At 35.2% G+C, this 12,500-nt stretch overlaps 1 protein-coding gene across 5 annotated transcripts in view; it reads left to right on the top strand.

Annotated features, from left to right (window-relative positions):
- The window catches only part of LOC106871880 (protein-glutamine gamma-glutamyltransferase K), a 427,287-nt gene that overhangs the window by 339,376 nt on the left and 75,411 nt on the right, over window positions 1-12,500 (top strand). The gene's annotated exons all lie outside the window — the stretch shown is intronic.

Here is a 12,500-nt window from a genome sequence, read left to right on the forward strand (position 1 = left end):
TAGAGAGAGAGAGAGAGAGAGAGAGAGAGTCAGTGAGATAGATAGATAGATAGATAGATAGATAGATAGATAGATAGATAGATAGATAGATAGATATAATGCGCGCGCGCGTGTGTGTGTATGTGTGTGTGTGTGTGTGTGATTCATCCTTCTCCACATATGATTCCCGTCTTCTTGTGCTTTCTTATTGTCAATAACATTTCTGACTTTGGGCCATTGAGTAATGTACCACTCTTTGGATCTCCGTGATTAGTACCTAATGACATGGGAAAGCGAGATTCTCGCTCTCCTAAAAGGATACTATAACAACAACTAAGGAACCCTTACTCCCGATAGTTTTAAAGCGCATCCTGACACCTATCAAGGGTGTTTCTGCGTCCCTGCTCTCAGATGGCATGTTATCACATATGCTAGTTAGCCCATAACTGGAACACGAACAGGTATTACTATTCCAGGTCAGAATAGACTGGGTAGAATACTGGCTAACAAGTGGTTCTATACTCCTCGAAACCCTTGAATTTCCTAACCAGAATCCCACTACCGAATGCAGTTTAAAGTCATAGCCCGGACGGATACATACATACATATACATTCATGCATGCATGCACGCATCCACGCATACATACATACATGCATACATACATACAAACATACATACATACATACATACAAACATACATACATACATACATACATACATACCCCCACCACCGCCAGATATATGAAGTTGTGTGCATCTTTGTACGAGTATAACAAATATATGATTGTATATTTTATGAATGTACATGCAGTATTACCTTTTTGTAGTTTTATTTTCTATTTCTAACTATACTATTAGTATCAACAACCAGACCGTAGAGTTCAATGAAATATTTTCATTTTATTATTACCTATAAAACAGAATAAGCGGTTCAATAACATTTGAATGTGTTTTTATAGAGTGTATATAGCACTCTCTGAAACTTTAATAACATACGTTGATAGCAAAAGACAAATCCAGAAAAATTTGTGAAAAGGTTTTCACAGAATTATTTTTTCATTTTTTGTAATATGACAGCTATTCTATGAAGATGTCTGGAAGATGTCTGGAGATAATATTCAAAATGTCATGTATATTAATTGTGTATAAGAGAGACACTGATGCCATCTTGTTTTTTTAAATTTTTATAGTGTTGAATTAAGCGTCCAATATCTACCCCTCACGCTTACCGCATACTAAAGACCTGCGTTTACTGTTTATTCGATTTCTTCGCTTGACTGCAAATAAATGCGGTTATTCTGCGTCTGACAGTATTGTTTAGAGCTTATCATACGACTGGATGCTATCATAAAAATGTGACGTGTATGTGAAGTTCGACATTTCATACAAGAGATTTAACAACAGCATAACGCCTACCTGAATCTAATCATACAATTAGATATCCTACTAATATAATAAATACTTAGAAAATATACTTTTTGCAATTGTATTCTGAGCGAAAGAACATTATCTATAACGCAGTTAGTTTAAGTGTTTAAAAAAACTGAACGTTTCTTATCAAACGAAGAACAATATTTCAGTAGCAGCCAGTTTTTTGGATTTTTTTTTTCAAAGTGACTTTCCAACAATTTTCTTTAATAATGATACAGGAAGTACTTGAACACAATACAAACAGCTTAATATGAACTTTAAAATTATGATGAAAAAAGGGTCACTTTATCCTTTCTGCCATTCCAAAACTCCTTATAATGCACGGTGTAACTCACTAGTATCTTACTATTTTAGTTGGTTTTCAGATTTTTCCAATGACAATTTCCAAGCTCATGCAATAACACTCTTCTCAATCTCTCCGTCTTTACCTGTCCTCGTAACATGTGCACCCAGTCATCATTCAACTCCAGCAAATCGATTATTGCAGACATTTGACTAAAATAATACACTCTATACCTGGCTTCTACTCTTGTAAAATTTTCAATATTTTTCTGTCTCTGGAGAAATTTATTCCAATTTATAGAAAGTGGCTAGAAGTAGACTGGTTGATTACTCTCACTTTCTGTACCTCAAAGGTGAAAGAAACAGGAACAATCTCAACGATAAAACTTCTGCGTGTGAGTGTATGTGTGTGTGTATGTGTGTATGTGTGTATATATGAAAACACTCAGTGATATATGGTATATCGGTGTGTAAGTGATTGTATAAGTATGAGCTAATAGATGAATGTATTTTGCGTAATGGTACAGTTTGGCATGTGCAGAATAACATGTTGAAACTGAAGAAATAAACAGACAACGTGCACATTGCAACTCGTGTCGAACGTGATAACAAACTCATACTGAGTAAAGAAGAAGCCATGGATGTTGTAGCAAGGAAATCTAGATTTAATTGCGTAGACAGCAACTGAGCATCGCCTGAGGAGATACATATAGATCTTATACAGATAAATCGTTACACAATTTAATTTAAACTTAACTTTAAATCCTGTATATACGAGGATCTGTATGTATCGAAACATTTGTAGTGATTAAAAAGCTACCTAACTGTACTTATTCTTCCTTTTGACTCTTTTACTTTTTACTTTTTTTATTTTCACACACGAGGAGTACCTAAAACTAGAATTGGTAGCATACCATAAGAACACTACTGGCTATTTTGGAATTCTAGGGGTGAAATATATATATGTGTGTGTGTGTGTGTGTGTGTGTGTGTGTGTGTGTGTGTATTTATATGTACGTGTCAACGTGTGTGTCTTTGTTTCCACCACCACCAATTGACAACCAGTGTCGGTATGTTTATGTCCCCCAGAACTTAGCGGCTTTGGCCAAAGAGACCCAGAGGATAAGTACCATGCTTTAAAAAAAAATGAGTACTGGGGTCGAAGCATTCAACTAAAAATTTCTTACGGCGGTGTCTCAGCATGACCACAGTCAAATGACTGAAACAAGTAAAGGATAAAAGAAGGGTGCAATCCTACAATGTTTTGTCCAATCATTTCTCCGAAAGCTGCAGCCCGCAGAAATACCTTCTCTTCCTACGATTCTCTTAGAGACGTTGACTTACTGATGTTCAGGCAATACCGACTGCATCGACCGTACTAATATAGGGGAGTCTACAAACGCTTGAGTACAGCTTCTCTTTTGATTTATGAATTTAAAAACAATAAGAATACTAATACAATAATAATACCAATGTGAGCTTTAGGTTAGAGTACACTGTGTCAATCATTCCAACCAAATCTACCTGACTATATTGAGCTTATGACTGAATATATTAGTTACACAACAACATGACGTGTCATAAATTCAAATGCCTGTTATGATATTAGCAATACTCTTTCCTTTAATAATCCACTTAATTATTGGAAATATGTTTATTCTAACTGACTGCTAACATCAAAACGCAGTTTACAATCTACTAGAAAAACATAGTTTTGATTTAATCTTCTTATTTGGTAGAATCTTCTAAGAAAATATTTCTTGCTTGGCTTAGTTTGAAAAGCTTTTGGTTCTTGACAGAGCTTAAGAGTTTACATATGTCAGCTATATAATAGGAAGTTGTTTCAATCGAGCTGAAGTATCATAAGCGTGTCGAGTGAGCTCTTGAATTAAAATTGAAAACAATCATGTAAGTTTGTAAGAAATTAACTCCCGTTTTCTCATTCTTTCTTGTTTAGTTTTTGTTTTGTATTAACAATAACTTGACATACATTCAAGTGTCGCAATCTATTGTTTTATATTCATTTGTTATTGATCTGAAATTAAACCAGAGATTTATCTATTATCGATATAACGCAGGAAATAAATATACGCCATATATATTTCATGTCTTTATTGGTTTTCTTTTCATGTAGCATATTAGTAGTAGAACGAGTTATATCAGAAGTCCATATGTTCCGTTTGGATGTAATTTCAAATGTCAAGTCTGTATTCCAATCATTTCTTTTCAATTGGTTGTATTTAAAGTTCATGCATAAATTATTAATTTTCGTGCTGTCCAGTATAGTTCGTTAACTATGTGACATAATGACATACTGCATTTATTTTCTGTATTCAGGATATTCAACATACTGCTACACTACTTTCTATCCAAGTTCTTGCGTAAATACTTTAGACTCATTACAACTTATGATGTTTAATCGTAATCTGTTGTCATGTGAATTCCCTTCTATTCCTTTTAACGCGTTGTTTCCTCCCAATTATCATATTAACACTTCCATCCTGCATACCCCTAATATGACATTTTCTTATAACCTATATTATATTACCTCGGTTAGTTATTATTATTATTATTATCATCATCATTGTTATTATTATTATTATTATTATTATTATTACTACTACTACTACTACTACTACTACTACTACTACTACTACTACTACTACTACTACTATTATTATTATTATTATTATTATTATTATTATTATTATTATTATTATTATTATTATTAATATTTTATGTTTGACTTTTGCTCTGCATTTGTACAAGTTGGCTCCAAGTCTATCCCAGAGACCTCAACAGACAACAAGTTAGAACTTCATGTTGGTGTTATGCCTAGGGTGTCATATTTGGTTTTTATATTTGGTTTTGTACAAAGTATTGATCTAGAGAATATTTAAGAAAACATAAGAAAATTATCAGTTTGTTTTAAAATTTGAGTATTTTACGTAGAATATGGGCATTTCTCATGAGCACTATCTTTTGAATTTCTGCGATTTTGGGGTTTCCTGGTATCTGAGCTATGTAGCAATCAACCCCTTTTGCTATCATTTACTAGGGCACCTGTAACAACAGGTATTGTTTTAGCCTTGAGGTTCCACATTTTGCTAATTTTTATTTCAAGTTTTTGGTAGGTTTTGACAGATACATTTATATCGATTGGGACAGTCATATCAATAGGGAGGCATGATTTTTGTCTGAAGTCTTTCAATATAATGTCTGGCCTATTGACATCTATCGTTCTGTCAGTGTGAATGGTGAAGTTCCAGAAGAATGAGATGTGATCATTTTTAAGTACTGGAGGTGATTTGTGTTTCCACCAGTCTTTATCATGGGGCAGGTCCAGGTTTTTGCAAATTACCCAGTGAATATATTGCGCAGCTCTATCATGCTTGTTAAGTTACACTGTAGGTGTAAGTAGACTGCACATGGAGACAACACGATCAATTGTGTCATTTTGTTGTTGACATACACGACATGTTGGGAAGCTACCGTTTTTTAATATGCTGGCCTGGTAGTTTCTTGTAGGTATGCATTGATCTTGGGCTGCTATGATAAGCCCTTGTGCTTCTGATTTTAAGCCAGAAGCCATTAGCCATTAAGGGCTTTGTCAACATCGCATTATTAGCTCTCTTTGTAATTTGCCATTGAGAGGTTTTACTTGCCATTTATCGGTAAGAATATCTAAGGCAGCAGTTTTAGCACGAGTTTTCATACGCTTAGCTTCTTCTCTGCTTGTTTCTAGTAAGTCAAATTCTGGAATTTGTTGTATTTGGAATTCACTTATATATTCCTTTGCCTGTTTTGTTACTGAGTGTGATGCTTTCTTGTTTTCATGTTTTGAGACAAGTTTTAACATCCAGTCCTCAGAGTTTCTCAGGTAGATGTCTAGGCCAATTGTGGTAATCTTCATTGTTAATGCCAATTGTAAATGTGCACAGCCAACCTCTTTTCTTGGTAGGTAAAGTTCTATATCTGCCTTAGGGTGGTGCATTCTATGCATTGTCAACAATTTTCGTATTTTTCTGTCAAGATTACATATTTCAGTAATTGACCAGTTAATGATATTGAAACTGTAAGTCACGACTGGTATGGCTAAAGTATTGATCGCTTCGATCCTGTTTCTTGAATTCAGCTGTGTCTTTAGTATTGCTCTTACCCTGCGATAACATTCTTTTCTGATCCTTTTCGTCATCACTGAATGTTTGATTCTGTCCCTTTCAAATACTCATAGGTATTTGTAGCTCTCCACTGGTTCTAACTCTTTTATGACATTCTGCTGGTCAAGGTTAACGTTAGATGCTTCTGTCATTTTTCCTTTGATAAAGGTAGCTTTTGCACATTTATCGAGGCTAAATTGCATCCTGATGTCATCACTGAATTGTTTAACAATCGCTAGTAAGCCCTTGCGTTGTTGGTTATTTTTTGCAAAGAGCTTTAACTCATCCATGTAAATGAGATGATTTATATTTTTATCAAACATTTTATAACTGTAATGTACATCATTGAGCAATTTCGAAAGAGGTATTAAGGCTAGACAGAAGAGGAGTGGTGATGGAGAGTCACCCTGGAAAATGTCACATGAAATTCTTACATCTCCAGCATTAAGAGATTCATTGTCACTGTTCAACGTCAGTGTGGTTCTCCGTGATCTCATACTTACAGGCAAAAAGTATCGTAGGGTAGGTGCTATTTATTACATTTCCAAACATTTCTTAATTCAGCTATGTGGTAGGCTGTCAAAAGCCTTTTTACAGTCCATCCAGGCTATTGACAAGTTTTTGTGTCGCTTGTGACAACCTTTTAAGATCATCTTATTGATGAGTAGCTGATCTTTACACCACAGGATCCATGTTTACATCCTTTTTGCTTATTATTATTATTATTATTATTATTATTATTATTATTATTATTATTATTATTATTACTATTATTATTATTATTATTATGATGATTTACACTGTTAAGCAATAAAGGTTTTTCACCGAAAACAATTACTATATGATTTAGTGGACGTATCCTCTATTCATTTGGGAATTTGTTAAAACAGTATAGAGCCTGGCTGAAAGCTTTACAGTATCTAATTTCAACACTCTACGCTCTGACTCGACTTCGCATTTCTAACTTCTGGGGTCGATAAAATAGGTAGAAAACATATTGGGGTCGATCTAATAATCATATCCATTCCTACATATTTCCAAGCGTTCAGGACAAACTATTTTTTTTAAAAATCGATATTTTTTCAAACTCCATTATCTGTCTCTTCCTATATCATGTTGTTCCATGTCTTTCGCTTCTTCACACATTTTCTGCAATGCTTAAACAGTATTTGTTATTTTCTCTTCAGCAAAAAGATTATTCATTCCTTAATTCTCTTTCTCATGTCATTCATAGCCACTGGCACATGATATATTGCCATATATCCTGTTACCTTCCTTATTGTTTCCTTTCATATATTTTATGTCCCTGCTTCCATCATCATCATCATCATCATCATCATCATCATCATCATCATCATCATCATCATCATCATCATCATCATCATTATCATCATCATCATCATCATCATCATCATCATCATCATCATCATCATCATCATCAAAATCATCATTTGAATGTTCCATTAATGATTCTGTTTAGCATTTCAGTATCTCTTTTATTAAAACTGAATCACATTTATCACATACTGCTATTGAAACCGTTCGATAGCTTATGGTATACCCTAAATATTTGTCAAATGACTCCAGATTTAGAGGAGAATTTCATCTTTATTTGGATTTATTTCGTGCTTGTTTATCTAATATTCCCACTCTAAGCTGTGGAAGTTAGTAAGTTAATTCTCACCATGACAGAAATAGATGTGTATATGAATGCGCACAGAAAAATTGTGAGCCTGGCAAAATGGCTTCCAGTATTTAGTTACATCTCTTTACGTTGTAGTTAAATCCTCTCGGAGTAGACTTTTACATTTATCATACTGGTGTCAATAAACTGAGTAATAGTCTAGCCATTATTTAATTGACTGAGCACCCAAAAGTCGTTTGGTATGGTATTACACCAATATTAGAAATCATTATGGAGTTCATAAGATCTATGGAAATTGTTATCATTGGAGTTCAATCTGTTTCAGAGTTTAGTTTCACTTTCCTTAGCTCCACGTTCAAATTTACTTTTATTTTACCACAGTTAGAATATATTCCAGTAAAATGTTGGATTCACTTTACTCGGTTCACCTTCTGTGTTATGAATTGATATGTGCGATTATTCATTATCATAATAGTTTGTAGACTTACAAAGGAATATGTTTCTCTTGTCAAAAAATATGAGTTCCCAAGCTGAAGCACCCGGCCTAGCTAGAGTACTGCGCTTTGGTTTTTCATTAGGTAGGGGTTAAAGCGAACCAGCTTTTAATTGGTAAGCTTGCCCTTGAACATTAAAAGTTGACATCCTTTCTTCTTTTGCACTTGACATATAGTAAGCGAATGGAAATCGACCCAGAAATAAACACGAGAGCGATAGATACGTATTTCTCCGTGAATTCAGCTTATAAACACTAGGCACTCATGTCACTTCCGAAGGGAAATTGAAATTTTGTAGTAAATACAGATAGTGTGAAAAAATATTTGCTAATTTGTAAAGGTGCTGCAAAACTAGAATAAATTCGGATTATAAATTCAGTAATTTTTTCACTATCTGTATATACTTCAGAGATTTCGTATAAACAACAATTACGGCAAAATACGTCTCTACCACCCTCGTGTTCACTTCTGGGACGATTTGGTTTCTGTAGTATACTATTTTTTTTAACACTATATGTTTTTTAATGAATGTTTTCCGGACTATAAATCGCGGTTTCTGGCGTTTAAACAACACCTGCACGTTAAGTATGTGGTAATAGCATTTACGTTATAAAGCTGCTTCTGTTGCATAATCTGAATATATATATATATATATTTAACATAAAGAAAATTTACAGTCATGGAGCTTAACACCTGAAAATTGAATAAATATAAGCAAATTTAAAAGTAAAACATTTAGCGAAACACTGCTACACCTTCTATGGTACTTGAAATTGAAACCGTATATCAATTTTCCGAACATATTTTTAAATGAAGAAGTTCAATAACTACATTTTTTTCACAATATATTGAATAAACTAAGTCATCTAAGAGAGGTGGGTGAGAAAGTACGTGCATGTTTTTTTGTGTGCGTATGTGTGTGAAAGAAAGAAAGAAAGAAAGAAAGAAAGAAAGAAAGAAAGAAAGAAAAAGGAAGGAAGGAAAGAAAGAAAGAAAGAAAGAAAAAGAAAAAAGGAAGGAAAGAAAGAAAGAAAGAAAGAAAGAAGGAAAGAAAGAAAGAAAGAAAGAAGGAAAGAAAGAAAGAAAGAAAGAAAGAAGGAAAGAAAGAAAGAAAGAAAGAAAGGAGGAAAGAAAGAAAGAAGGAAAGAAAGAAAGAAAGAAAGAAGAAGTTAGAGTGGGTAGCATAAATGTGAGGTACAGAGGGAAGGAAAGCTTTATCACTCCATAGCAAGCATCAGTCTTTCGTCATCTCCAGATCTTCATTGCGTATTCTCTTCCTGTTACCTACAAAGTGACTGTCGTTATTCTGTTTACATCTGGGATCTCCCTATAAAAATTCGACGGTTCGTCATCAAATAGGGTCATTGCTTAATGACAAACATCAGAGCCTATAGCTAGAGACTTACAATGATATTTAAAAGGGATACTTGATGAATTAGCTGTGCATATATTCAATTAGAATTTATATATGTAAATATCCCTCCAAACAAATCTGCTCTCAATGTTACCACTTCAAATAAATTGGGAAAAAGTTTAATTTTAGAATGAAGAGCTATTATGATGATCCCTATAATCCTTTGGATTTCCAAGACATGACTTACAACTTCATTGTCTTGTAATGTAGCTTGCTTTGCTCCTGCCTAAATGTAATACTTTAAGCTAACAAAATACTCATTCATCATCTAGCTACAAAGCCAATGTGAGGTTAAATGTCTTGACTACAATTTCCAAACACCGTACTGTAATGAGTCATTAAAATATCCAGCTGGCACTACAATATCCTAAAATTTTAGTTTGCTGAAAATTTCGGAATTATAGCGCAATATAAGAGATTGGTCTAACGCAGCGAGCCGGCAGAAACGTTAGCACGCCGGGTAAAAAGCTGAGTAGCGTTTCATCCGTCTCCATGTTCCGTGTTCAAACTCCACCGAGGTTGACTTTGCTTTTCGATCTTTCGTGGTTGATAAAATAAATATCAGTTGAAAACTGGGGTCGATGTAATCGACTTAACCCGGCCCCAGAATTGCTGGCCTTGTCCCAAAATTTTAAACCAAAATCGGCGAATGGTTTATTTGCGTTTTCGAGTGAACTGAAAGAAGTAATTTTTTGTTTGCATTTTTAGTCATATTTTAAAGTTCAAGCAGAAAGATAGGGTAAGTTTATCATTAAAACTCACCTTCATTTGAGAGAAAGCATACACTTTAATTTAAATAAGCACATTTTACTACAATGAATTTTATCGTCATACTTAGCTTGAAAGACCGTTACCATTAATGGAATGTCTATCTGTTACTTGTTGCTGTTTGTTCCTTCTGGAGCCATGCTTGGCTCATAAGGGACGCCGGTCCGATACAGGTGAGCTGCTAGATGCAGGAGGAAACAGTGAGAGAAAGTTGCGTCAAAAGAGTCAGCAGAAGTTCGCCCTTACCTTCTGCCGGAGCTGCGTAGAGCTTACGTGTTACGCTCATAAACGCACACATCGCTTGGTCTGAGATTCGAACCCACGATCCCTCGACCGCGAGTCCGCAACTCTAACCGCTAAGCCATGTGCCTCCACATATCTATCATTTTCTCTTGCTCGATTATTTTTTGTTTTGTTTTTTCGGTAAGAACTAGTTTCGCTACGAATTTAGTTGCCGTTAAATATATTAATCGAAGAAATCATATTCTTTCAAAAAAATTTGAAGAGATTTGTGCAAGACACTTGAAGTACTTTTTTATTATTTCCTAAATTCGAGATATTAAATATAGTTCCAAGTGGGAAATTTACTTTTCAAATATACAAAAGTTAATAAAAAATATTTGGCTCCAAAAAGTCTGCATTTGACACTTTGTTTTTTCAAGCTCACATAACTGTCATTAGTATGCAATATAATAGATTACAAAACGCCAGTCAGATTTGTGTATTTTTAACAAATTAAATCATTTTTTTAGAAAATGATTTTAAAACTTTTGTGTTGTAATCCTATGCTGATTCAATGATGAAAATATACACTGGACCGCAAAAGAAACGTGTGACTGTGAACTATGTTTCAATTTTGATAAATCTGATAAAGTTAATGGGTCGTTGTCATGTGTTCTGGTAGTGGGCGGATCCAGCACATCAAGATTGTAGGGCATGACATGTTCAATACTGTGTACATCCTCCCTGGGTGTTCAAAACGGCTTACACTGTCGGTACATGGAGTGCCTGAGGCGCTTCACAAAAGTTATTGGCACCTGTGCCAACACCCCGAGGAAAGCTGCCTCCAGTTCCACACGAGCTGTCGGCCTTGGGACCACCTGGTTGAGCCGTCCCTCGATTTAATCCCACAGGTGTTCAATTGGGTTCAAATCAGGACTGAGAGCCGGTCACGGCATGGTTCTGATGTTATGCAGACGCAGGAACTTTATGATAATCCTGGCCGTATAGGAGGGAGCATCACGTGGCTATGGTGATACGCGAAGAAGGGCATGAACCAGTATGTCTTGAAATATTTACACTTACATCTCCGAAATAAATTTTCAGAATTTACCATATAAAAATGACATTTGAAGAAATCGCGTTTCTCTTGTGGTTCAGTGTACATCTCAATGTTAATGTCCTTGAAAAGGCAGTGAGTTGGAAGAATCATTAGAACACCAGAAAAAATACTTATCGGCATTTCGCTTGTCTTCACATTCTAAGTTCAAAATTAGCCAAGGTCGATTGCCTTTCATTCTTTCGAGGTCATTAAAATAAGTACCAGTCAAACGCTGGGATTGATGTAATCCATTTAACTCCTTCTCCGAAATTGCTGCTCTTCTGCCAAAATTTTAAACCAATATTAATGTACTTGCTGTTTTTTTAGCCCTAGGAGCAGTCACCGGGCAAGTCTCAGTCTGTGTGACATCGAGGACTACAAGCTGCAATAATATCTCCTTTCATTTTTCGTTAGGTAAATGTGTGCAGTTGGAAGGGGATTTGGTTGCTATTTCTAGCAGATGGAACAAATACGCAGAGGCTTCTCGTCCTTACCTTTATATTAATGTAATGTAAAATCTCTAGCTACATAAAACATCTTCGTAGGTCTCTTTCATGTAGCTGTATCATGGTCTACTGAAGACGCGGAGTTCGATTCCATTGAGTAATCTTGTCTACGTTTCTTTGTGAAAGTGTGTGGATTAATGTTGATCGCACGATTGTGGTTCAATTCCTAGACCGAGTAATGCATTGTGTCCTTGAGCAGGATACTTCATTTCATGTTGCTCCAGTTTACTCATCTGTAATGAATACTAACCGAGTGCTGGTGCAGCTCTATCTCTCTTTTCACTCTCTCTCTCTCTCTCCCTTTCTCTCCGTCCCTTTCTCTCCCTCCCTTTCTCTCCCTCTCTAGGTCACTGTCTCTCTATCTGTCTGTCTGTCTCTCTCTCTCCCCTCCTCTCTTCAGTTGTCACGTTTTCGATGTTCTACTGGTTAGGGTAGAAGGGTCTAGAGGATATCCATGTCAACTCGCGACTACATAGGCACCTAAAACAATTAGCGAAGC

This window comes from Octopus bimaculoides, chromosome 1 (genome assembly GCF_001194135.2).
Source record: "Octopus bimaculoides isolate UCB-OBI-ISO-001 chromosome 1, ASM119413v2, whole genome shotgun sequence".
Taxonomy (NCBI): Eukaryota; Metazoa; Mollusca; class Cephalopoda; order Octopoda; family Octopodidae; genus Octopus; species Octopus bimaculoides.